Source organism: Oncorhynchus tshawytscha, linkage group LG21, assembly GCF_018296145.1.
Source record: "Oncorhynchus tshawytscha isolate Ot180627B linkage group LG21, Otsh_v2.0, whole genome shotgun sequence".
NCBI lineage: Eukaryota > Metazoa > Chordata > Actinopteri > Salmoniformes > Salmonidae > Oncorhynchus > Oncorhynchus tshawytscha.
The window spans coordinates 40,848,572-40,876,199 of record NC_056449.1 but is presented as its reverse complement, the minus strand read 5'-3'; the positions used below and the strand labels follow the sequence as shown (position 1 = coordinate 40,876,199).

Below are 27,628 nucleotides of genomic sequence, written 5' to 3'. Positions count from 1 at the left end.
ATGGTGTATATAGACAGTAGTTATATCGGATGGTGTGTATAGACAGTAGTTATATAGGATGGTGTGTATAGACAGTATAGACAGTAGTTATAAAGGATGGTGTGTATAGACATTAGTTATATAGGATGTTGTGTATAGACAGTAGTTATATAGGATGGTGTGTATAGACAGTAGTTATATAGGATGGTGTGTATAGACAGTATAGACAGTAGTTATAAAGGATGTTGTGTATAGACAGTATAGACAGTAGTTATATAGGATGGTGTGTATAGACAGTAGTTATATAGGATGTTGTGTATAGACAGTAGTTAATAAGGATGGTGCGTATAGACAGTAGTTATATAGGATGGTGTGTATAGACAGTAGTTATATAGGGTGGTGTGAATAGACAGTAGTTACATAGGATGGTGTGTATAGACAGTATGGACAGTAGTTATAAAGGATGGTGTGTATAGACAGTATAGACAGTAGTTATATAGGATGGTGTGTATAGATAGTAGTTATACAGGATGGTGTGTATAGACAGTAGTTATATAGGATGGTGTGTATAGACAGTAGTTATATATAATGGTGTGTATAGACAGTAGTTATATATAATGGAGTGTATAGACAGTAGTTATATATAATGGTGTGTATAGACAGTAGTTATATAGGATGGTGTGTATAGACAGTATAGACAGTAGTTATATAGGATGGTGTGTATAGACAGTAGTTATATAGGATGGTGTGTATAGACAGTAGTTATATAGGATGGTGTGTATAGACAGCAGTTATAAAGGATGGTGTATATAGACAGTATAGACAGTAGTTATATATGATGGTGTGTATAGACAGTAGTTATAAAGGATGGTGTGTATCAACAGTAGTTATATAGGATGGTGTGTATAGACAGTAGTTATATAGGATGGTGTGTATAGACAGTAGTTATATATAATGGTGTGTATAGACAGTAGTTATATATCATGGTGTGTATAGACAGTAGTTATATATAATGGTGTGTATAGACAGTAGTTATATAGGATGGTGTGTATAGACAGCAGTTATAAAGGATCGTGTATATAGACAGTATAGACAGTAGTTATATAGGATGGTGTGTATAGACAGTAGTTATAAAGGATGGTGTGTATCAACAGTAGTTATATAGGATGGTGTGTATAGACAGTATAGACAGTAGTTATATAGGATGGTGTGTATAGACAGTAGTTATATAGGATGGTGTGTATAGACAGTAGTTATATAGGATGGTGTGTATAGACAGCAGTTATAAAGGATCGTGTATATAGACAGTATAGACAGTAGTTATATAGGATGGTGTGTATAGACAGTAGTTATAAAGGATGGTGTGTATCAACAGTAGTTATATAGGATGGTGTGTATAGACAGTAGTTATATATCATGGTGTGTATAGACAGTAGTTATATATAATGGTGTGTATAGACAGTAGTTATATAGGATGGTGTGTATAGACAGCAGTTATAAAGGATCGTGTATATAGACAGTATAGACAGTAGTTATATAGGATGGTGTGTATAGACAGTAGTTATAAAGGATGGTGTGTATCAACAGTAGTTATATAGGATGGTGTGTATAGACAGTATAGACAGTAGTTATATAGGATGGTGTGTATAGACAGTAGTTATATAGGATGGTGTGTATAGACAGTAGTTATATAGGATGGTGTGTATAGACAGTAGTTATATATAATGGTGTGTATAGACAGTAGTTATATATCATGGTGTGTATAGACAGTAGTTATATATAATGGTGTGTATAGACAGTAGTTATATAGGATGGTGTGTATAGACAGTAGTTATAAAGGATGGTGTGTATCAACAGTAGTTATATAGGATGGTGTGTATAGACAGTAGTTATATAGGATGGTGTATATAGACAGTAGTTATATATAATGGTGTGTATAGACAGTAGTTATATAGGATGGTGTATATAGACAGTAGTTATATCGGATGGTGTGTATAGACAGTAGTTATATAGGATGGTGTGTATAGACAGTATAGACAGTAGTTATAAAGGATGGTGTGTATAGACAGTAGTTATATAGGATGGTGTGTATAGACAGTAGTTATATAGGATGGTGTGTATAGACAGTATAGACAGTAGTTATAAAGGATGGTGTGTATAGACAGTATAGACAGTAGTTATATAGGATGGTGTGTATAGACAGTAGTCATATAGGATGTTGTGTATAGACAGTAGTTAATAAGGATGGTGTGTATAGACAGTAGTTATATAGGATGGTGTGTATAGACAGTAGTCATATAGGATGTTGTGTATAGACAGTAGTTAATAAGGATGGTGTGTATAGACGGTAGTTATATAGGATGGTGTGTATAGACAGTAGTTATATAGGATGGTGTGTATAGACAGTAGTCATATAGGATGTTGTGTATAGACGGTAGTTATATAGGATGGTGTGTATAGACAGTAGTTATATAGGATGGTGTGTATAGACAGTATAGACAGTAGTTATAAAGGATGGTGTGTATAGACAGTATAGACAGTAGTTATATAGGATGGTGTGTATAGACAGTAGTTATATAGGATGTTGTGTATAGACAGTAGTTAATAAGGATGGTGTGTATAGACAGTAGTTACATAGGATGGTGTGTATAGACAGTAGTTATATAGGATGGTGTGTATAGACAGTAGTCATATAGGATGTTGTGTATAGACAGTAGTTATATAGGATGGTGTGTATAGACAGTAGTTATATAGGATGGTGTGTATAGACAGTAGTCATATAGGATGTTGTGTATAGACGGTAGTTATATAGGATGGTGTGTATAGACAGTAGTTATATAGGATGGTGTGTATAGACAGTAGTCATATAGGATGTTGTGTATAGACGGTAGTTATATAGGATGGTGTGTATAGACAGTAGTTATAAAGGATGGTGTGTATAGACAGTAGTTATATCAGGATGTTGTGTATAGACAGTAGTTAATAAGGATGGTGTGTATAGACAGTAGTTATATAGGATGGTGTGTATAGACAGTAGTCATATAGGATGTTGTGTATAGACGGTAGTTATATAGGATGGTGTGTATAGACAGTATATGAATAGAAAATATACACTACAAGACCAAAAGTATGTGGGCAGCTGCTCGTCTATCATCTCATTCCAAAGTGAGGGGCATTAATATGGAGTTGGTCCCCCCCCAGCTGGTTCCCCCCCAGCTGGTTCCCCCCCAGCTGGTCCCCCGGGCTGCTTTAACAGCCTCCTTTTACGGCTCTCGTTGGGAGAAGGAGACCAAGGCGCAGCGTTATAGGCGTGCATCGTCTTTTTATTGATGACACAAAAAATCTAAATAACAACAACAACAAAATGACAGGGAACAGTTCTGTCTGGCACAGACACTAAACAGAAAATAAGATCCCACAACTGAAAGGTGGAAAACAGGCTGCCTAAGTATGATCCCCAATCAGAGGCAACGATAGACAGCTGCCTCTGATTGGGAACCACACTCGGCCAAAAACAAAGAAATGGAAAACACAGAATGCCCACCCCAAATCAAACCCTGACCTAACCAAACATATAGAATAAGGTCAGGACGTGACACCTCCACTCTGTTGGGAAGACTTTCCACTTGGCTCCTGAGTGGCGCAGCGGTCTAAGGCACTGCAGCTCAGTGCAAGAGGCATCACTACAGTCCCTGGTTTGAATCCAGGCTGTATCACAGTCCCATAGGACGGCGCACAATTGGCCCAGCGTCTTCCGGGTTTGTCCGGGGTAGGCCATCATTGTAAATACGAATTTGTTTTTAACTGACTTGCCTAGTTAAATAAAAGTTACATTTAAAAAATCGAATTAAAAACAAGACGTTGGAACATTGCTGGGACTTGCTTTCCATTCAGCCACAAGGTCATTTGCTCTTCAAAAGCACTTGATGATGACAGAAGTGAGTGCTACGGGGCAATAGTCATTTAGTTAAGTTACCTTTCCTTTTCTTTCTCGGGTACAGGAACAATGGTGGACATCTTGATGCCGGGGACCAACGTGCCCTCAGGGCACTTTACAGGGGTTGTCTCCCAAATAGCACCCTACTCCCTAGAAAATGCACCTATTTTGACCAGGGCCCTATACCTAGTGGGCCCTGTATATAGAGAATAGGGTGCTGTTTGGGACTCAGGCAGGTAATGGCATTCCAGAGCGACATCATTTATATCACATCTAACCACATTACCAGAGTTAATGAAACAGTGATGAATCAGGAAGCTATAGGCTTAATGATCATTTTAGAGGAAAGTGGAGGGAGGAGAGAGAGCAGAGAGAGCAAGGTGAAAGAGGAGAGAGGAGGAGAGAGAGGAGAGGAGAGAGAGGAGAGAGAGGAGAGAGAGGAGAGAGAGCAAGGTGAAAGAGGAGAGGAGAGAGAGGAGAGGAGATAGAGGGGAGAGAGGAGAGAGCAAGGTGAAAGAGGAGAGAGGAGAGGAGAGAGAGGAGAGAGAGAAGAGAGAGACAAGAGAGAGAAGAGAGAGAAGAGAGAGAGAGAGGATGGAGAGAGAAAGACGAGAGAGAGAGAGAGCAGGGTGAAAGAGGGTGAAAGAGGAGAGAGAGAGGAGAGAGAGGGAGAGAGAGAGAGAGAGAGAGAGAGAGAGAGAGAGAAATAGGGAGAGAGGAGAGAGAGGGAGGAAATAGGGAGAGAGAGAGAGAGAGGGAGAGAATTGAAAGACATTTGTCTGTCTGGGTGTATCTCAGACCGGGTGGTGCTGGGGTGTGTGTCTGGCTGTATCTCAGACCGGGTGGTGCTGGGGTGTGTGTCTGGCTGTATCTCAGACCGGGTGGTGCTGGGGTGTGTGTCTGGCTGTATCTCAGACCGGGTGGTGCTGGGGTGTGTGTCTGGCTGTATCTCAGACCGGGTGGTGCTGGGGTGTGTGTCTGGCTGTATCTCAGACCGGGTGGTGCTGGGGTGTGTGTCTGGGTGTATCTCAGACCGGGTGGTGCTGGGGTGTGTGTATCTCAGACCGGGTGGTACTGGGGTGTGTGTCTGGGTGTATCTCAGACCGGGTGGTACTGGGGTGTGTCTGGGTGTATTGTGCTGCTCTATTCCTGCAGATTGCCTTACAGCCATATATATATATTACAGCCCTTGAGCTAAGTGGAATACAGTGTCATATAATGAATAACATTTGATTGGTTGATTACATCCTGCCGCTGTCGGGTTGAGTTCCTAATCGACGTGACACTGAGGAGGTTTGACAGAGCCGACAGGCAGAGCTTACTGAAACCAATAACCACTAATTGATATTTATTCGTATCTGAAATGTAAATCTGTTTCTCATCCAATCAAATCAGTGTTTTGAGTGTCAGAGCCGTATCATATGATTTTTGTTTTTTGTTTTTGTTACCTGAGGTCTGGTGATTGGCTACTCTATGACTCCGCCCACCATTGACAGCCACAAAGAAGACCTCGTGATCCACGCAGATGAAACACTGACCATCACATGCAGGTAGAGTACAGTGTGTGTGTGTGTGTATGTGTGTGTGTGTGTGTGTGTGTGTGTGTGGCTGGTGGAATGTGTGTTGTATGAATAAAAATAGGTGGGTAGAATTGCCTTGCTTTTCTCCAGGGGAGAAAACCACCATCCCATCATCCACCACCAATGTAGCGCACAGCTGTCTAATCCACCATCAGATTATACAGAGTGGTGTAGAGGTTAAACAGCTGTCTAATCCACCATCAGATTATACAGAGTGGTGTAGAGGTTAAACAGCTGTCTAATCCACCGTCACATTATACAGAGTGGTGTTATCAGAGGTTAAACAGCTGTCTAATCCACCATCACATTATACAGAGTGGTGTAGAGGTTAAACAGCTGTCTAATCCACTGTCACATTATACAGAGTGGTGTTATCAGAGGTTAAACAGCTGTCTAATCCACTGTCACATTATACAGAGTGGTGTTATCAGAGGTTAAACAGCTGTCTAATCCACTGTCACATTATACAGAGTGGTGTTATCAGAGGTTAAACAGCTGTCTAATCCACCGTCACATTATACAGAGTGGTGTAGAGGTTAAACAGTTGTCTAATCCACCATCACATTATACAGAGTGGTGTAGAGGTTAAACAGCTGTCTAATCCACCGTCACATTATACAGAGTGGTGTAGAGGTTAAACAGCTGTCTAATCCACTGTCACGTTATACAGAGTGGTGTTATCGGAGATAAACAGCTGTCTAATCCACTGTCACATTATACAGAGTGGTGTAGAGGTTAAACAGCTGTCTAATCCACTGTCACATTATACAGAGTGGTGTAGAGGTTAAACAGCTGTCTAATCCACTGTCACATTATACAGAGTGGTGTTATCAGAGGTTAAACAGCTGTCTAATCCACCATCACATTATACAGAGTGGTGTTATCAGAGGTTAAACAGCTGTCTAATCCACTGTCACATTATACAGAGTGGTGTTATCAGAGGTTAAACAGCTGTCTAATCCACTGTCACATTATACAGAGTGGTGTAGAGGTTAAACAGCTGTCTAATCCACTGTCACATTATACAGAGTGGTGTAGAGGTTAAACAGCTGTCTAATCCACCATCACATTATACAGAGTGGTGTAGAGGTTAAACAGCTGTCTAATCCACCATCACATTATACAGAGTGGTGTAGAGGTTAAACAGCTGTCTAATCCACCATCACATTATACAGAGTGGTGTTATCAGAGGTTAAACAGCTGTCTAATCCACTGTCACATTATACAGAGTGGTGTAGAGGTTAAACAGCTGTCTAATCCACTGTCACATTATACAGAGTGGTGTTATCAGAGGTTAAACAGCTGTCTAATCCACTGTCACATTATACAGAGTGGTGTTATCAGAGGTTAAACAGCTGTCTAATCCACTGTCACATTGTACAGAGGGGTGTTATCGGAGGTTAAACACAGGTAAACACCTTTTTTTAAATTTTGCGCAAATATTTACCAACCATTTTGGGAAAATTCATTTCACCAGTTTAAGGACCAGACATGATTTTTGAATATTTTTTCAGCAAATTGATGTGAGAATGAGGTTCCATGAGAATGAAGCCAAGAGCTACAGATGAAGGATCCGGAGAGGTTTGGCTTGGAGTCTCAAGTTGACCGTCATCTGGCCGTGGTAGTTAGGCTGCTGAGGTGATGGCAATCCCCCATAAAAGGAGGAGCCCATGTTAGTCGTACCCTGGGTAAGAAGTGAGCTGTTCTGGACTGCAGGTCCTGAATGGTTGGCGATATAGTTGAGGAAGTACAGGCATACAGACGAGATGCCCATGGGGTGAAACAACCTTAAACCCCAAGAGATGCCCATGGGGTGAACCAACCTCAAACCCCAAGAGATGCCCACTGGGTGAACCAACCTTAAACCCCAAGAGATGCCCACGGGGTGAACCAACCTTAGACCCCAAGAGATGCCCATGGGGTGAACCAACCTTAACCCCAAGAGATGCCCATGGGGTGAACAAACCTCAAACCCCAAGAGATGCCCACGGGGTGAACCAACCTTAAACCCCAAGAGATGCCCACGGGTGAACCAACCTTAAACCCCAAGAGATGCCCACGGGGTGAACCAACCTTAAACCCCAAGAGATGCCCATGGAGTGAACCAACCTTAAACCCCAAGAGATGCCCACGGGGTGAACCAACCTTAAACCCCAAGAGATACCCACGGGTGAACCAACCTTAAACCCCAAGAGATGCCCACGGGGTGAACCAACCTTAAACCCCAAGAGATGCCCACGGGGTGAACCAACCTTAGACCCCAAGAGATGCCCACGGGGTGAACCAACCTTAAACCCCAAGAGATGCCCATGGGGTGAACCAACCTTAAACCACAAGAGATGCCCACAGGGTGAACCAACCTTAAACCCCAAGAGATGCCCACGGGGTGAACCAACCTTAAACCCCAAGAGATGCCCACGGGGTGAACCAACCTTAGACCCCAAGAGATGCCCACGGGTGAACCAACCTTAGACCCCAAGAGATGCCCACGGGTGAACCAACCTCAGACCCCAAGAGATGCCCACAGGGTGAACCAACCTCAAACCCCAAGAGATGCCCACGGGGTGAACCAACCTTAAACCCCAAGAGATGCCCACGGGGTGAACCAACCTTAAACCCCAAGAGATGCCCACGGAGTGAACCAACCTTAAACCCCAAGAGATGCCCACGGAGTGAACCAACCCTAAACCCCAAGAGATGCCCACGGGGTGAACCAACCTTAAACCCCAAGAGATGCCCACTGGGTGAACCAACCTTAAACCCCAAGAGATGCCCACGGGGTGAACCAACCTCAAACCCCAAGAGATGCCCACGGGGTGAACCAACCTTAAACCCCAAGAGATGCGCACGGGGTGAACCAACCTTAAACCCCAAGAGATGCCCACGGGGTGAACCAACCTTAAACCCCAAGAGATGCCCACGGGGTGAACCAACCTTAAACCCCAAGAGATGCCCACGGGGTGAACCAACCTTAGACCCCAAGAGATGCCCACGGAGTGAACCAACCTTAAACCCCAAGAGATGCCCACGGGTGATCCAACCTTAAACCCCAAGAGATGCCCACGGGTGAACCAACCTTAAACCCCAAGAGATGCCCACGGGGTGAACCAACCTTAAACCCCAAGAGATGCCCACTGGGTGAACCAACCTTAAACCCCAAGAGATGCCCACGGGGTGAACCAACCTCAAACCCCAAGAGATGCCCACGGGGTGAACCAACCTTAAACCCCAAGAGATGCCCACGGGGTGAACCAACCTTAAACCCCAAGAGATGCCCACGGGGTGAACCAACCTTAAACCCCAAGAGATGCCCACGGGGTGAACCAACCTTAAACCCCAAGAGATGCCCACGGGGTGAACCAACCTTAGACCCCAAGAGATGCCCACGGGGTGAACAAACCTTAGACCCCAAGAGATGCCCACGGGGTGAACCAACCTTAGACCCCAAGAGATGCCCACGGGGTGAACCAACCTTAAACCCCAAGAGATGCCCACGGGGTGAACCAACCTTAAACCCCAAGAGATGCCCACGGGGTGAACCAACCTTAGACCCCAAGAGATGCCCACGGGGTGAACCAACCTCAGACCCCAAGAGATGCCCACGGGGTGAACCAACCTCAAACCCCAAGAGATGCCCACGGGGTGAACCAACCTTAAACCCCAAGAGATGCCCACGGGGTGAACCAACCTTAAACCCCAAGAGATGCCCACGGGGGTGAACCAACCTTAAACCCCAAGAGATGCCCACGGGGTGAACCAACCTTAAACCCCAAGAGATGCCCACGGGGTGAACCAACCTTAAACCCCAAGAGATGCCGACGGAGTGAACCAACCTTAAACCCCAAGAGATGCCCACGGGGTGAACCAACCTCAAACCCCAAGAGATGCCCACGGGGTGAACCAACCTTAAACCCCAAGAGATGCCCACGGGGTGAACCAACCTTAAACCCCAAGAGATGCCCACGGGGTGAACCAACCTCAAACCCCAAGAGATGCCCACGGGGTGAACCAACCTCAAACCCCAAGAGATGCCCACGGGTGAACCAACCTCAAACCCCAAGAGATGCCCACGGGGTGAACCAACCTTAAACCCCAAGAGATGCCCATGGAGTGAACCAACCTTAAACCCCAAGAGATGCCCACGGGGTGAACCAACCTTAAACCCCAAGAGATACCCACGGGGTGAACCAACCTTAAGCCCCAAGAGATGCCCACGGGGTGAAACAACCTTAGACCCCAAGAGATGCCCACGGGGTGAACCAACCTTAAACCCCAAGATGCCCACGGGGTGAACCAACCTTAGACCCCAAGAGATGCCCACGGGGTGAACCAACCTTAGACCCCAAGAGATGCCCACGGGGTGAACCAACCTTAGACGCCAAGAGATGCCCACGGGGTGAACCAACCTTAAACCCCAAGAGATGCCCACGGGGTGAACCAACCTTAAACCCCAAGAGATGCCCACGGGTGAACCAACCTTAAACCCCAAGAGATACCCACGGGGTGAACCAACCTTAAGCCCCAAGAGATGCCCACGGGGTGAACCAACCTTAGACCCCAAGAGATGCCCACGGGGTGAACCAACCTTAGACCCCAAGAGATGCCCACGGGTGAACCAACCTCAGACCCCAAGAGATGCCCACGGGTACACCAACCTCAAACCCCAAGAGATGCCCACGGGGTGAACCAACCTTAAACCCCAAGAGATGCCCACGGGTGAACCAACCTTAGACCCCAAGAGATGCCCACGGGGTGAACCAACCTTAGACCCCAAGAGATGCCCACGGGGTGAACCAACCTTAGACGCCAAGAGATGCCCACGGGGTGAACCAACCTTAAACCCCAAGAGATGCCCACGGGGTGAACCAACCTTAGACCCCAAGAGATGCCCATGGGGTGAACCAACCTTAGACCCCAAGAGATGCCCACGGGGTGAACCAACCTTAAACCCCAAGAGATGCCCACGGGGTGAACCAACCTTAAACCCCAAGAAATGCCCACGGGGTGAACCAACCTTAAACACCAAGAGATGCCCACGGGTGAACCAACCTTAAACCCCAAGAGATGCCCACGGTGTGAACCAACCTCAAACCCCAAGAGATGCCCACAGGGTGAACCAACCTCAAACCCCAAGAGATGCCCACGGTGTGAACCAACCTTAAACCCCAAGAGATGCCCATGGGGTGAACCAACCTCAAACACCAAGAGATGCCCACGGGGTGAACCAACCTTAGACCCCAAGAGATGCCCACGGGGTGAACCAACCTTAAACCCCAAGAGATGCCCACGGGTGAACCAACCTTAGACCCCAAGAGATGCCCATGGGGTGAACCAACCTTAGACCCCAAGAGATGCCCACGGGGTGAACCAACCTTAAACCCCAAGAGATGCCCACGGGGTGAACCAACCTTAAACCCCAAGAAATGCCCACGGGGTGAACCAACCTTAAACACCAAGAGATGCCCACGGGGTGAACCAACCTTAAACCCCAAGAGATGCCCACGGTGTGAACCAACCTCAAACCCCAAGAGATGCCCACAGGGTGAACCAACCTCAAACCCCAAGAGATGCCCACGGTGTGAACCAACCTTAAACCCCAAGAGATGCCCATGGGGTGAACCAACCTCAAACCCCAAGAGATGCCCACGGGGTGAACCAACCTTAAACCCCAAGAGATGCCCACGGGGTGAACCAACCTTAGCCCCCAAGAGATGCCCACGGGGTGAACCAACCTTAAACCCCAAGAGATGCCCATGGGGTGAACCAACCTCAAACCCCAAGAGATGCCCACGGGAGAACCAACCTTAAACCCCAAGAGATACCCACGGAGTGAACCAACCTTAAACCCCAAGAGATGCCCATGGAGTGAACCAACCTTAAACCCCAAGAGATGCCCACGGGGTGAACCAACCTTAAACCCCAAGAGATACCCACGGGGTGAACCAACCTTAAGCCCCAAGAGATGCCCACGGGGTGAACCAACCTTAGACCCCAAGAGATGCCCACGGGGTGAACCAACCTTAGACCCCAAGAGATGCCCATGGGGTGAACCAACCTTAAACCCCAAGAGATGCCCATGGGGTGAACAAACCTCAAACCCCAAGAGATGCCCACGGGGTGAACCAACATCAAACCCCAAGAGATGCCCACGGGGTGAACCAACCTTAGACCCCAAGAGATGCCCACGGGGTGAACCAACCTTAAACCCCAAGAGATGCCGACGGAGTGAACCAACCTTAGACCCCAAGAGATGCCCACGGTGTGAACCAACCTTAGACCCCAAGAGATGCCCATGGGGTGAACCAACCTTAAACCCCAAGAGATGCCCATGGGGTGAACAAACCTCAAACCCCAAGAGATGCCCACGGGGTGAACCAACCTTAAACCCCAAGAGATGCCCACGGAGTGATCCAACCTCAAACCCCAAGAGATGCCCACGGGGTGAACCACCCTCAAACCCCAAGAGATGCCCACGGGGTGAACCAACCTTAAACCCCTAGAGATGCCCACGTGGTGAACCAGCCTTAAACCCCAAGAGATGCCCACGGGGTGAACCAACCTTAATCCCCAAGAGATGCCGACGGAGTGAACCAACCTTAAACCCCAAGAGATGCCCATGGGGTGAACCAACCTTAGACCCCAAGAGATGCCCACGGGGTGAACCAACCTTAGACCCCAAGAGATGCCCACGGGGTGAACCAACCTTAAACCCCAAGAGATGCCCACGGGTGAACCAACCTTAAACCCCAAGAGATGCCCACGGGGTGAACCAACCTTAAACCCCAAGAGATGCCGACGGAGTGAACCAACCTTAGACCCCAAGAGATGCCCACGGGTGAACCAACCTTAGACCCCAAGAGATGCCCATGGGGTGAACCAACCTTAAACCCCAAGAGATGCCCATGGGGTGAACAAACCTCAAACCCCAAGAGATGCCCACGGGGTGAACCAACCTTAAACCCCAAGAGATGCCCACGGAGTTATCCAACCTCAAACCCCAAGAGATGCCCACGGGGTGAACCACCCTCAAACCCCAAGAGATGCCCACGGGTGAACCAACCTTAAACCCCAAGAGATGCCCACGTGGTGAACCAGCCTTAAACCCCAAGAGATGCCCACGGGGTGAACCAACCTTAAACCCCAAGAGATGCCGACGGAGTGAACCAACCTTAAACCCCAAGAGATGCCCATGGGGTGAACCAACCTTAGACCCCAAGAGATGCCCACGGGGTGAACCAACCTTAGACCCCAAGAGATGCCCACGGGGTGAACCAACCTTAAACCCCAAGAGATGCCCACGGGGTGAACCAACCTTAAACCCCAAGAGATGCCCACGGGGTGAACCAACCTTAAACCCCAAGAGATGCCCACGGGGTGAACCAACCTTAAACCCCAAGAGATGCCCACGGGGTGAACCAACCTTAGACCCCAAGAGATGCCCACGGGGTGAACAAACCTTAGACCCCAAGAGATACCTACGGTTCAACCAACCTTAGACCCCAAGAGATGCCCACGGGGTGAACCAACCTTAAACCCCAAGAGATGCCCACGGGGTGAACCAACCTTAGACCCCAAGAGATGCCCAAGGGGTGAACCAACCTTAGACCCCAAGAGATGCCCACGGGGTGAACCAACCTCAGACCCCAAGAGATGCCCACAGGGTGAACCAACCTCAAACCCCAAGAGATGCCCACGGGGTGAACCAACCTTAAACCCCAAGAGATGCCCACGGGGTGAACCAACCTTAAACCCCAAGAGATGCCCACGGGGTGAACCAACCTTAAACCCCAAGAGATGCCCACGGTGTGAACCAACCTCAAACCCCAAGAGATGCCCACAGGGTGAACCAACCTCAAACCCCAAGAGATGCCCACGGTGTGAACCAACCTTAAACCCCAAGAGATGCCCATGGGGTGAACCAACCTCAAACACCAAGAGATGCCCACGGGGTGAACCAACCTTAGACCCCAAGAGATGCCCACGGGGTGAACCAACCTTAAACCCCAAGAGATGCCCACGGGGTGAACCAACCTTAGACCCCAAGAGATGCCCATGGGGTGAACCAACCTTAGACCCCAAGAGATGCCCACGGGGTGAACCAACCTTAAACCCCAAGAGATGCCCACGGGGTGAACCAACCTTAAACCCCAAGAAATGCCCACGGGGTGAACCAACCTTAAACACCAAGAGATGCCCACGGGGTGAACCAACCTTAAACCCCAAGAGATGCCCACGGTGTGAACCAACCTCAAACCCCAAGAGATGCCCACAGGGTGAACCAACCTCAAACCCCAAGAGATGCCCACGGTGTGAACCAACCTTAAACCCCAAGAGATGCCCATGGGGTGAACCAACCTCAAACCCCAAGAGATGCCCACGGGGTGAACCAACCTTAAACCCCAAGAGATGCCCACGGGGTGAACCAACCTTAGCCCCAAGAGATGCCCACGGGGTGAACCAACCTTAAACCCCAAGAGATGCCCATGGGGTGAACCAACCTCAAACCCCAAGAGATGCCCACGGGGAGAACCAACCTTAAACCCCAAGAGATACCCACGGAGTGAACCAACCTTAAACCCCAAGAGATGCCCATGGAGTGAACCAACCTTAAACCCCAAGAGATGCCCACGGGGTGAACCAACCTTAAACCCCAAGAGATGCCCACGGGGTGAACCAACCTTAAACCCCAAGAGATGCCCACGGGGTGAACCAACCTTAGACCCCAAGAGATGCCCACAGGGTGAACCAACCTTAGACCCCAAGAGATGCCCATGGGGTGAACCAACCTTAAACCCCAGAGATGCCCATGGGGTGAACAAACCTCAAACCCCAAGAGATGCCCACGGGGTGAACCAACCTTAAACCCCAAGAGATGCCCACGGGTGAACCAACCTTAAACCCCAAGAGATGCCCACGGGGTGAACCAACCTTAAACCCCAAGAGATGCCGACGGAGTGAACCAACCTTAGACCCCAAGAGATGCCCACGGTGTGAACCAACCTTAGACCCCAAGAGATGCCCATGGGGTGAACCAACCTTAAACCCCAAGAGATGCCCATGGGGTGAACAAACCTCAAACCCCAAGAGATGCCCACGGGGTGAACCAACCTTAAACCCCAAGAGATGCCCACGGGTGATCCAACCTCAAACCCCAAGAGATGCCCACGGGGTGAACCACCCTCAAACCCCAAGAGATGCCCACGGGGTGAACCAACCTTAAACCCCAAGAGATGCCCACGTGGTGAACCAGCCTTAAACCCCAAGAGATGCCCACGGGGTGAACCAACCTTAAACCCCAAGAGATGCCGACGGGGTGAACCAACCTTAAACCCCAAGAGATGCCCATGGGGTGAACCAACCTTAGACCCCAAGAGATGCCCACAGGGTGAACCAACCTTAGACCCCAAGAGATGCCCACGGGGTGAACCAACCTTAAACCCCAAGAGATGCCCACGGGGTGAACCAACCTTAAACCCCAAGAGATGCCCACGGGGTGAACCAACCTTAAACCCCAAGAGATGCCCACGGGGTGAACCAACCTTAAACCCCAAGAGATGCCCACGGGTGAACCAACCTTAGACCCCAAGAGATGCCCACGGGGTGAACAAACCTTAGACCCCAAGAGATACCTACGGTTCAACCAACCTTAGACCCCAAGAGATGCCCACGGGGTGAACCAACCTTAAACCCCAAGAGATGCCCACGGGGTGAACCAACCTTAGACCCCAAGAGATGCCCAAGGGGTGAACCAACCTTAGACCCCAAGAGATGCCCACGGGTGAACCAACCTCAGACCCCAAGAGATGCCCACAGGGTGAACCAACCTCAAACCCCAAGAGATGCCCACGGGGTGAACCAACCTTAAACCCCAAGAGATGCCCATGGGGTGAACCAACCTTAAACCCCAAGAGATGCCCACGGGGTGAACCAACCTTAAACCCCAAGAGATGCCCACGGTGTGAACCAACCTCAAACCCCAAGAGATGCCCACAGGGTGAACCAACCTCAAACCCCAAGAGATGCCCACGGTGTGAACCAACCTTAAACCCCAAGAGATGCCCATGGGGTGAACCAACCTCAAACACCAAGAGATGCCCACGGGGTGAACCAACCTTAGACCCCAAGAGATGCCCACGGGGTGAACCAACCTTAAGCCCCAAGAGATGCCCACGGGTGAACCAACCTTAGACCCCAAGAGATGCCCACGGGGTGAACCAACCTTAGACCCCAAGAGATGCCCATGGGGTGAACCAACCTTAAACCCCTAGAGATGCCCATGGGGTGAACAAACCTCAAACCACAAGAGATGCCCACATGGTGAACCAACCTTAAACCCCAAGAGATGCCCATGGGGTGAACCAACCTCAAACCCCAAGAGATGCCCACGGGGTGAACCAACCTTAAACCCCAAGAGATGCCGACGGAGTGAACCAACCTTAGACCCCAAGAGATGCCCACGGGGTGAACCAACCTTAGACCCCAAGAGATGCCCATGGGGTGAACCAACCTTAACCCCCAAGAGATGCCCATGGGGTGAACAAACCTCAAACCCCAAGAGATGCCCACGGGGTGAACCAACCTTAAACCCCAAGAGATGCCCACGGGTGAACCAACCTCAAACCCCAAGAGATGCCCACGGTGTGAACCACCCTCAAACCCCAAGAGATGCCCACTGGGTGAACCAACCTTAAACCCCAAGAGATGCCCACGGGGTGAACCAACCTCAAACCCCAAGAGATGCCCACGGGGTGAACCAACCATAAACCCCAAGAGATGCGCACGGGGTGAACCAACCTTAAACCCCAAGAGATGCCCATGGGGTGAACCAACCTTAAACGCCAAGAGATGCCCACGGGGTGAACCAACCTTAAACCCCAAGAGATGCCCACAGGGTGAACCAACCTTAGACCCCAAGAGATGCCCACTGGGTGAACCAACCTTAGACCCCAAGAGATGCCCACGGGGTGAACCAACCTTAGACCCCAAGAGATGCCCACGGGGTGAACCAACCTTAAACCCCAAGAGATGCCCACGGGGTGAACCAACCTTAAACCCCAAGAGATGCCCACGGGGTGAACCAACCTTAAACCCCAAGAGATGCCCACGGGATGAACCAACCTTAAACCCCAAGAGATGCCGACGGAGTGAACCAACCTTAAACCCCAAGAGATGCCCACGGGGTGAACCAACCTTAGACCCCAAGAGATGCCCACGGGGTGAACCAACCTTAGACCCCAAGAGATGCCCACGGGGTGAACCAACCTTAAACCCCAAGAGATGCCCACGGGATGAACCAACCTCAAACCCCAAGAGATGCCCACGGGGTGAACCAACCTTAAACCCCAAGAGATGCCCACGGAGTGAACCAACCTTAAACCCCAAGAGATGCCCACGGGGTGAACCAACCTTAAACCCCAAGAGATGCCCACGGGGTGAACCAACCTTAGACCCCAAGAGATGCCCACGGGGTGAACCAACCTTAAACCCCAAGAGATTCCCATGGGGTGAACCAACCTTAGACCCCAAGAGATGCCCACGGGGTGAACCAAGCTTAGACCCCAAGAGATGCCCACGGGGTGAACCAACCTCAGACCCCAAGAGATGCCCACGGGGTGAACCAACCTTAAACCCCAAGAGATGCCGACGGGAGTGAACCAACCTTAAACCCCAAGAGATGCCCACGGGGTGAACCAACCTTAGACCCCAAGAGATGCCCACCGGGTGAACCAACCTTAAACCCCAAGAGATGCCCATGGGGTGAACCAACCTTAAACCCCAAGAGATGCCCACGGGGTGAACCAACCTTAAACCCCAAGAGATGTCCACGGAGTGAACCAACCTTAAACCCCAAGAGATGCCCACGGGGTGAACCAACCTTAAACCCCAAGAGAGAATGTAGAAGTGACGGTTGCAAAGGAATAAAACTCCCTTGAGAGAAGAAAACCTTGAGAGGAACCAGGCTCAGCGGTGGAGCCAATCCTCTTGTCTGATTGGGTAGGATGCGCTGCGTGAGGCAGATGGTGTCCGAGTCGTACCCAACTGTTGTAGTCGTTTCTCTCTGGGGAGGTGTGGGGACAAGGTGAAAAATAAGAACGGGAGAAACACACACGCATACACACACACACACACACACACACACACACACACACACACACACACACACACACACACACACACACACACACGCATAAACAGACACACACACACTCACGCATACACAGACACACACACACACACACACACACACACACACACACACACACACAGACACACACACACACACACAGACACACACACACACACACGCATACACAGACACACACACACACACAGACACACACACACACACACTCTCTTTCACAATCTGTCGCAGTCGCTAACGTCACACACCAGACATTTGTACTAACCTGTTCTGATTGGTTAAAAACATAATTGACCCATCTGTGACCTCTCACTTAACCTTTCCTCTGACCTCTAACCCCTAACCTCTGACCTCCAGGGGTCAGCGTACTCTGTCCTGGGTGTGGCCTGAGACGACCCTCGTGGGAGAGGAGCTGACTGACCGTCAGGCCGGACCCAGGCCCAGCAGAGCCCCAGGGAGAGAGACCGAGACTGGGTCTGGAACCCCTGTTTGTACCCCCGGGGCTGGGGCTGGAGTTGTGGGAGACCACCCCGTGGCCACGGAGGGGGCTGGTACGCCTGCTTCGGTCCCTGTCCAGAGAAGGGGAGTCAGCATCCTGGAGTGTCCAGGGGAGCCTGGAAGGCCGTATTGCAAGACCCTGGTTCTCACTGGAGCTAAAGGGAATGATACAGGGTACTACCGCTGTTACTACAGAGATGTCAAGACTGTCATCGACGGGGCCACGGCTGCTACTCTATATGTGTTTGTCAGAGGTGAGAGGAGCCTATTTTATACAGAGAGACAGATGGACGCATGCACACATCCTGTTGCTTTTACACCCCCCCCACACACACACACCACCCACCCACTAGGATACAAGCATTCACACACACACTCACACACTCACACACACACACACACTCACACACACGGATACACACATTCACACACCCGCATAGTTTTTGGTCAGCGCCAGTGTTAGCGTCATCATCGTGGTCATCTCTTGTGTATGACTATCATTGTTAAAGTGATGCTCCAGAACTTTTGTATAATTTCAGCCAGTAGTTTTGAAAGTGGTGCTCATGAGCCAAAATGGGCTCCTGTTTCTTGTGTACTACATCATCCATTTGTGTACTACGTCATCCATTTGTCTACTACATCATCCATTTGTGTACTACGTCATCCATTTGTGTACTACGTCATCCATTTGTCTACTACATCATCCATTTGTGTACTACGTCATCCATTTGTGTACTACATCATCCATTTGTGTACTACGTCATCCATTTGTGTACTACGTCATCCATTTGTCTACTACATCATCCATTTGTGTACTACATCATCCATTTGTGTACTACATCATCCATTTGTGTACTACGTCATCCATTTGTCTACTACATCATCCATTTGTGTACTACGTCATCCATCTGTCTACTACATCATCCATTTGTGTACTACGTCATCCATTTGTGTACTACATCATCCATTTGTGTACTACGTCATCCATTTGTCTACTACATCATCCATTTGTGTACTACATCATCCATTTGTGTACTACGTCATCCATTTGTCTACTACATCATCCATTTGTGTACTACGTCATCCATTTGTGTACTACATCATCCATTTGTGTACTACGTCATCCATTTGTCTACTACATCATCCATTTGTGTACTACATCATCCATTTGTGTACTACGTCATCCATTTGTCTACTACATCATCCATTTGTGTACTACGTCATCCATTTGTCTACTACATCATCCATTTGTGTACTACGTCATCCATTTGTCTACTACGTCATCCATTTGTGTACTACATCATCCATTTGTGTACTACGTTATCCATTTGTCTACTACATCATCCATTTGTGTACTACGTCATCCATTTGTGTACTACGTCATCCATTTTGTATGATATGTTACGTCCTGCAATTTATTTTTATTTTTTTTAAATTATACAATTGCGATACTTATGATATGTTACGAATATAATTCAGACAATATGTTACCCATTTGTTTAGCTAAAGATCCTAGACTGCATCTTTAATCTATATGGTCCACCAACCTCAATCACCAAATCACCCAAGACTTGAATGTGTTTTTATCTGTAAACCAAAGCAATCTGAAGTCTCCTCCGTCCAAGATATCGAGAGGTAGTTGAAATTCATAATTTCAATGTGTTCCCTTAAAGTGCCAGTCATTTGGCTCGCTAGTGATTGGTTAATCTGTTCCATCTCTGGACCTGAGCAGTTGCTGAGGTATGGTTTATCTGTCTATCCATCTATTTCAGTCCAGTTCTGTTGTCGTGCCTTGAGTCTGACCCTGTCAGCATCCCAAATATTTCCCTGCTCCCTATGGGCTCTGGTCAAAAGTAGTGCACTTTGTATGGATTAGAGTGCCATTTGGGATGCAGGCCCAGTCTTATCATTTCCACTTGGCTGTGGATCGTTAGTTATCCTGTGGGTCTTGAGTTTCTCTTTTCTCTCGCTTTCTTTCTTTCCTCTGGTTTCTCTTTGTCTTGGGAGGAGGACAAGAACTTTACAGACGTTTTGTCTGTCTCCCTGAAAACAGATTTAAAGAGTTTGCACAGTCCTAACACAGTTCTGATTGGTTAAAAAAAAACTCCCTGTTTAAAGAGTTTCTGACACTAAAAGTCTATCCAGCAGCTAGCTGCAACTGTTAGCCTTGAGCGCTATCCATATTGTCATACCTTCACACTGACCTTGTGCCATACCGGGATATTTGGTAATACCGGCACTGAACACAAGGGGCGCTATCTTCAAACCCCACTGAGCCTTTGTAATCCGAAGGTTAACGATGCTAAAAAATACATGTAAAATCCCCGAGAGAATGCTAACTAAATGCTAATGAGCGAATTGAACATTGATCCAGGAGGGGATTCTCTGCTGTTACCGGCAAGCGAAGCTTGATTATGAAGAAGGTAACCACAGCTAGAGAGCTAACTAGCAATTTTAAATCAAATGCACAACTGTAGAGCATTTTACTTAATAGTTATAAGATATCTAGCTGGAAAACATTTAGTTGTGGATTCTAACTAACTAAGGAAAATGACGTCTCACTCAACGTCAACAAAACAAACGAGATGATCGTGGACTTCAGGAAACAGCAGAGGGAGCACCGCCCCTATCCACATCGACGGGACAGTAGTGGAGAAGGTGGAAAGTTTTAAGTTCCTCGGCGTACACATCACGGACAAACTGAATTGGTCCACCCAGACAGACAGCGTCGTGAAGAAGGCGTAGCAGCGCCTCTTCAACCTCAGGAGGCTGAAGAAATTTGGCTTGTCACCAAAAGCACTCACAAACTTCTACAGATGCACAATCGAAAGCATCCTGTCGGGCTGTATCACCGCCTGGTATGGCAACTGCTCCGCCCACAACCGTAAGGCTCTCCAGAGGGTAGTGAGGTCTGCACAACGCATCACCGGGGGCAAACTACCTGCCCTCCAGGACACCTACACCACCCGATGCTACAGGAAGGCCATAAAGATCATCAAGGACATCAACCACCCGAGCCACTGCCTGTTCACCCCGCTATCATCCAGAAGGCGAGGTCAGTACAGGTGCATCAAAGAGACTGAAAAACAGCTTCTATCTCAAGGCCATCAGACTGTTAACCAGCCATCACTAACATTGAGTGGCTGCTGGCAACATATTGACTCAAATCTCTAGCCACTTTAATAATTAAAAATTGGATGTAAGAAAAGTATCACTAGTCACCTTAAACAATGCCACTTTATATAATGTTTACATACCCTACATGACTTAACTCATATGTATATACTGTACTCTATACCATCTACTGCATCTTGCCTATGCCGTTCGGCCATCGCTCATCCATATATTTATATGTACATATTCTTCATTCCTTTACACTTGTGTGGTAGTTGTTGTGAAATTGTTAAATTACTTGTGAGATATAACTACATGGTCGGAACTAGAAGCACAAGCATTTCGCTACACTCGCATTAACATCTGCTAACCATGTGTATGTGACCAATAACATCTGCTAACCTTGTGTATGTGACCAATAACATCTGCTAACCTTGTGTATGTGACCAATACAATTTGATTTGTTCGCTTGGCAGGAGCTGCACAACAGTGAGTGACTCATAAGGCTCCGATCTCTCGTTGTTGTGTGCTTGGAAACAAACACCTCGTGACTGGGTGCTACCAAACACTTCATCATGAAAAATGACATGCCAAGTGAAATGAAGAACGCAATCTTTATCTCCTAACATACTGCATAAGGTGACTGCAGGTATTTACTTAAAAAGTAGCGACAAATATTCAAATATTTTTTTTTTTAAACTCCAAAGTAATAGTTTCAACGGAATAGACTGTATTAAAAAAAACATCCTGTGGCTATTTTCCAAATACTCCCGGTATACGGTATATTCAGTATACTGCCCAAGCCTACTATTAGAGTTTAAAACGGTTCACTTTGATTTACTAAGTCTGCAGCTGTCTGAGGGTTGGAAGGTCGGACTGGGACCATACCAGTATGACCAGACTGAAGGTAGGACTGGGACCATACCAGTATGACCAGACTGAAGGTAGAGCTGGGACCATACTAGTATGACCAGACTGAAGGTAGAGCTGGGACCATACCAGTATGACCAGACTGAAGGTAGGACTGGGACCATACCAGTATGACCAGACTGAAGGTAGAGCTGGGACCATACTAGTATGACCAGACTGAAGGTAGGACTGGGACCATACCAGTATGACCAGACTGAAGGTAGAGCTGGGACCATACTAGTATGACCAGACTGAAGGTAGAGCTGGGACCATACCAGTATGACCAGACTGAAGGTAGAGCTGGAACCATACCAGTATGACCAGGCTGGAGGTAGAGCTGGAACCATACCAGTATGACCAGACTGAAGGTAGAGTTGGGACCATACCAGTATGACCAGACTGAAGGTAGGACTGGGACCATACCAGTATGACCAGACTGAAGGTAGAGCTGGGACCATACCAGTATGACCAGACTGAAGGTAGAGCTGGGACCATACCAGTATGACCAGACTGAAGGTAGGACTGGGACCATACCAGTATGACCAGACTGAAGGTAGAGCTGGGACCATACCAGTATGACCAGACTGAAGGTAGAGCTGGGACCATACCAGTATGAAGCAAAATACACAGCTGATTTAACTTCTTGAGGAAAACAGCCCCTAATGTTGGAAACAACCATCTCAATGTTTTCATCCAGATTCACATGTATTTATTTTCAGAACTAATAGGGGGCCTAATGTTGAATTAAACCAACCATTAACCTGTAATAAAGGGTAAGAGACACATGACATGACCTTCGAAGATGGATGTGATTATTCTAGTCCTCTCAGTACAGATGCTCTCCAGTGTCTTCCAACCCAGTGTTTTCTTCCACACTGCCTTTCACCACCAGTAATGATTGTGAGGGAAGCCTCTAGTCTAGGGTTGCATACAGTTTGGGGGGAGTGAGGGGGGACACTGTGGGGTGATGAGTATTTTGTATCTCACCTCTTTCCTGTACAGAGGTTATGGAGGCAGGGGCGATAGGGGAGGTAGGGGAGGTAGGGGATGTTATGGAGGTAGGGGATGTTATGGAGGTAGTGGAAGTAGGGGATGTTATGGAGGTAGGGGATGTTATGGAGGTAGGGGATGTTATGGAGGTAGTGGAAGTAGGGGATGTAATGGAGGTAGGGGATGTTATGGAGGTAGTGAAAGTAGGGGATGTTATGGAGGTAGGGGATGTTATGGAGGTAGTGGAAGTAGGGGATGTTATGGAGGTAGGGGATGTTATGGAGGTAGTGGAAGTAGGGGATGTTATGGAGGTAGGGGATGTTATGGAGGTAGGGGATGTTATGGAGGTAGTGGAGGTAGGGGATGTTATGGAGGTAGGGGATGTTATGGAGGTAGGGGAGATAGGGGATGTTATGGAGGTAGGGGATGTTATGGAGGTAGGGGAGATAGGGGAGATAGGGGATGTTATGGAGGTAGGGGATGTTATGGAGGTAGGGGATGTTATGGAGGTAGGGGAGGTAGGGGATGTTATGGAGGTAGGGGATGTAGGGGATGTTATGGAGGTAGGGGATGTTATGTTGGGGAGCTAGAGAGATCATTGTCATTTTGGGAGAACCTGCTGCCTGGTTAAATCCTGCTGGCTGACTGCCTGACTGACTGACTGGCTGGCTGGTCGTCTCATTGTTAAGTCGTGTTGATCTGTCCTGACAAGGTGCCCAAACAGTTTCTCCAGATCCCTGCTGGAGGCTGATCAGAGCCAGATGAACCACCAGCTAGCTGTAAATTATAGCTAAAAGGCTACAGGACAAGAGGAGAAGTGAGTAGAGGAGAGGAGGGGAGGGGAGGGGAGGGAGAGGAGAGGAGAGGAGGGGCGTGGAGGGGAGAGGGGTGCTGGGGAGGAGAGAGGAGGGAGAGGAGAGGGGAAGGGAGTGGAGATGAGAGGAGGGGCGTGGAGGGGAGAGGAGAAGGGAGGGGAGAGGAGAGGAGGGGAAAGGAGAGGAGGTGGCCGGGGAGGAGGGGAGGGAACGGGACAGGAGAGGAGAGGAAAGGCGGGGCAGGGGAGGAGGGGATGGGAGAGGAGATTAAAGGAGCAGTAAAATAGAACTAACAGGCGGCAGGATAAGAGTGGGACCATGTGGCTTCAGTTAGCCTGCCAGACCTCACCACTCTCCCCTTAAACCCTCACCACTCTCCCCTTAAACCCTCACTCCCAGTGCCTCATTTAGCCTGCCGGAGCTCATCACCTCGCCCTCTTAGGGTGCCAATTGGGATGCAGCATATAACACCCCTCTCCTCTCAGCCATGACCCTCATCCCTCCCTCCTAACAACATAGCACCCCTCTCCTCATACCTGGGGGGATTTATTGTTGAGTTGTTTAACTCTGTACCTGTGTGTATATGGCCACTGGTGGCAGGAACATAAGTATCACACACACCAACCACCAGTATCACACACACCAACCACCAGTATCACACACACCAACCACCAGTATCACACACACCAACCACCAGTATCACACACACCAACCACCAGTATCACACACACACCAACCACCAGTATCACACACACCGACCACCAGTATCACACACACACCAACCACCAGTATCACACACACCAACCACCAGTATCACACACACACCAACCACCAGTATCACACACACCGACCACCGTTGTTTGACCTTTTAGCACCAGCAACTGAATAGACAGAGAGACAGAGAGAGAGACAGAGAGACAGAGAGACAGAGAGAGAGAGAGAGAGAGAGAAACAGAGAGAGAGAGACAGAGACAGAGAGACAGAGACAGAGAGAGAGAGAGAGAGAGAGAGAGAGAGACAGAGACAGAGACAGAGACAGAGAGACACAGACAGAGAGACACAGACAGAGACAAAGAGACCGAGAGACAGAGACAGAGAGAGACTCAGTGAGCATAGACTTGCTATTGAGAAAGGCCGCCGTAGGCAGACATGGCTCTCAAGAGAAGACAGGCTATGTGCTCACTGCTCACTGCCCACAAAATGAGGTGGAAACTGAGCTGCACTTCCTAACCTCCTGCCCAATGTATGAGCATATTAGAGACACATATTTCCCTCAGATTACACAGATCCACAAAGAATTCGAAAACAAATCCAATTTTGATAAACTCCCATATCTACTGGGTGAAATTCCACAGTGTGACATCACAACAGCAAGATGTGGGACCTGTTGCCACAAGAAAAGGGCAACCAGTGAAGAACAAACACCATTGTAAATACAACCCATATTTATGTTTTACAGCTCTGGTAATGTCTGTGTCTCAGTCAGGGCTTGTCTCAATAGAATAGGATGCCATTTGTGATACAGACTATTGTTCTCTGGTATTGACTAGCCTGTCTGAGCGCTGGTAATCGACCATGTAAATCATCGTAGTAAATTGGTAGCTTTCTGCTGTAACATCCACATACAGGGCGTTTGGAAAGTATTCAAACCCCTTTACTTGTTCCATATGTTGTTACATTACAGCCTTATTCTAAAATGGATTAAATAAAAATTGTCCCTCATCAATCTACACACTATACCCTACAATGACATCACAATACCCCGCAATGACATCACAATACCCCATAATGACATCACAATACCCCGCAATGACATCACAATACCCCATAATGTCTTCACTATTATTCTACAATGTAGAACATTTTACAAATACAAAAAAAAAAACCTGGAATGATGTTAAGGTGTTCTTAAACTTCTGCCCAGTAGGGTATAGAACATTTAAAACAGAAATATTTCAACATTTCCATTAGTATTCAGACACTTTACTCAGTACTTTGTTGACGCTACAATCTTGTCACACCTGTATTTGGGGAGTTTGTCCCGTTCTTCTCTGCAGATCCTCTCAACCTCTGTCAGGTTGGACGGGGAGCGTTGCTGCACAGATATATATTTTCAGGTCTCTTCAGAGATGTTCGATCGGGTTCAAGTCCGGGCTCTTTCTGGGCAACTCAAGGACATTCAGAGATGTGTCCTGAAGCCACTCCTGCATTGTCTTGGCTGTGTGCTTAGGGTCTTTGTCCTGTTGAAAGGTGAACCTTCATCCCAATCTGAGGTCATGGGCGCTCTGGAGCATCAAGGATCTCTCTGCTCTGTTAATTTTTCCCAGGATCGAGTTGCAGAGGGAGGTGTTCAGTTCCAGGGTCCTTAGCTTAGTGATGAGCTTGGAGGGCACTATGGTGTTGAACGTTGAGCTGTAGTCAATGAAAAGCATTTCAGCATTTGCTGTTCCTCTTGTCCAGGTGGGAAAGAACAGCAATAGAAATGTGTCATCTTTGGATATGTTGGGGCTGTATGCGAATTGGACTGTGTCCAGGATGTCTGGGATGATGGTGTTGATGTGAGTCATGACCAGTCTTTTCAAAGCATTTCATGGCTACAGACCTGAGTTCTACTGGGCGATAGTCATTTAGAAAGGTTACTTTGGCATCTTGGAAACAGGGACTTTGGTGGTCTGCTTGAAACATGTAGGTATTTCCGACTGGGTCAGGGGAGAGGTTTAAAATGTCAGTGAAGACACTTGCCAGTTGGTCAGGGCATGATCAGAGTACATGTCCTGGTAATCCATCTGGCCCTGCGGCCTTGTGAATATTGACCTGTTTAACGGTCTTACTCACATCGGCTACTGAGAGCGTGATCACACAGTCATCCGGAACAGCTGGTGCTCTCATGCATGCTTCGGTGTTGCTTGCCTCGAAGCGTGCATAGAAGTCATTTACCTCGTCTGGTAGGCTCGACAGCTCGCGGCTGTCCATCATTTTGTAGTCCGTAATAGTTTGCAAGCCATGCCACATCTGACGTGGCATTCTTCGTGTAGTAGGATTCAATCTTAGTCATGTATGGACCCTTTACTTGTTTGATGGTTCGTCAGAGGGCATAGCGGAATTTCTTATAAGCGCCGCTCCTTGAATGCGGCAGCTCTACCCTTTAGCTCAGTGCGGATGTTGCCTGTAATCCATGTCTTCCGGTTGGGGTACGTACAGTCACTATGGGGACGACGTCATCGATGCACTTACTGATGAATCCAGTGGCTGATGTGGTGTAGTCCTCAATTCCATCAGAAGAATCCCGGAACATATTCCAGTCTCTGTAATCCATGGCTTCCGGTTGGGGTATGTACGTCCAGTCACTTTGGAGACAACGTCATTGATTCACTTATTGATGACTGATGTGGTATACTCCTCAATGCCATCAGAAGAATCCCGGAACATATTCCAGTCTCTGTAATCCATGGCTTCTGGTTGGGGTATGTACGTCCAGTCACTTTGGAGACAATGTCATTGATGCACTTATTGATGACTGATGTGGTGTACTCCTCAATGCCATCAGAATAATCCCAGAACTTATTCCAGTCTTTGCAAAACAGTCCTGTAGCATCTGCGTCATCTGGCGACTTCCGTATTGAGCATTTAGCACTGGTACCTCCCGCTTTAGTTTTTGCTTGTA

General features: G+C 48.1%; 1 protein-coding gene across 2 annotated transcripts in view; it reads left to right on the top strand.

The window, feature by feature from the left end:
• The window catches only part of LOC112241499 (vascular endothelial growth factor receptor 3), a 241,298-nt gene that overhangs the window by 81,432 nt on the left and 132,238 nt on the right, over positions 1–27,628 (top strand). For both annotated transcript variants that reach the window (XR_006079602.1, XR_006079603.1), the window contains exons 2-3: positions 5,370–5,466; positions 17,996–18,390. The gene's annotated coding sequence lies outside the window, so the exon portion shown is untranslated. The remainder of the gene's footprint in view (positions 1–5,369; positions 5,467–17,995; positions 18,391–27,628) is intronic.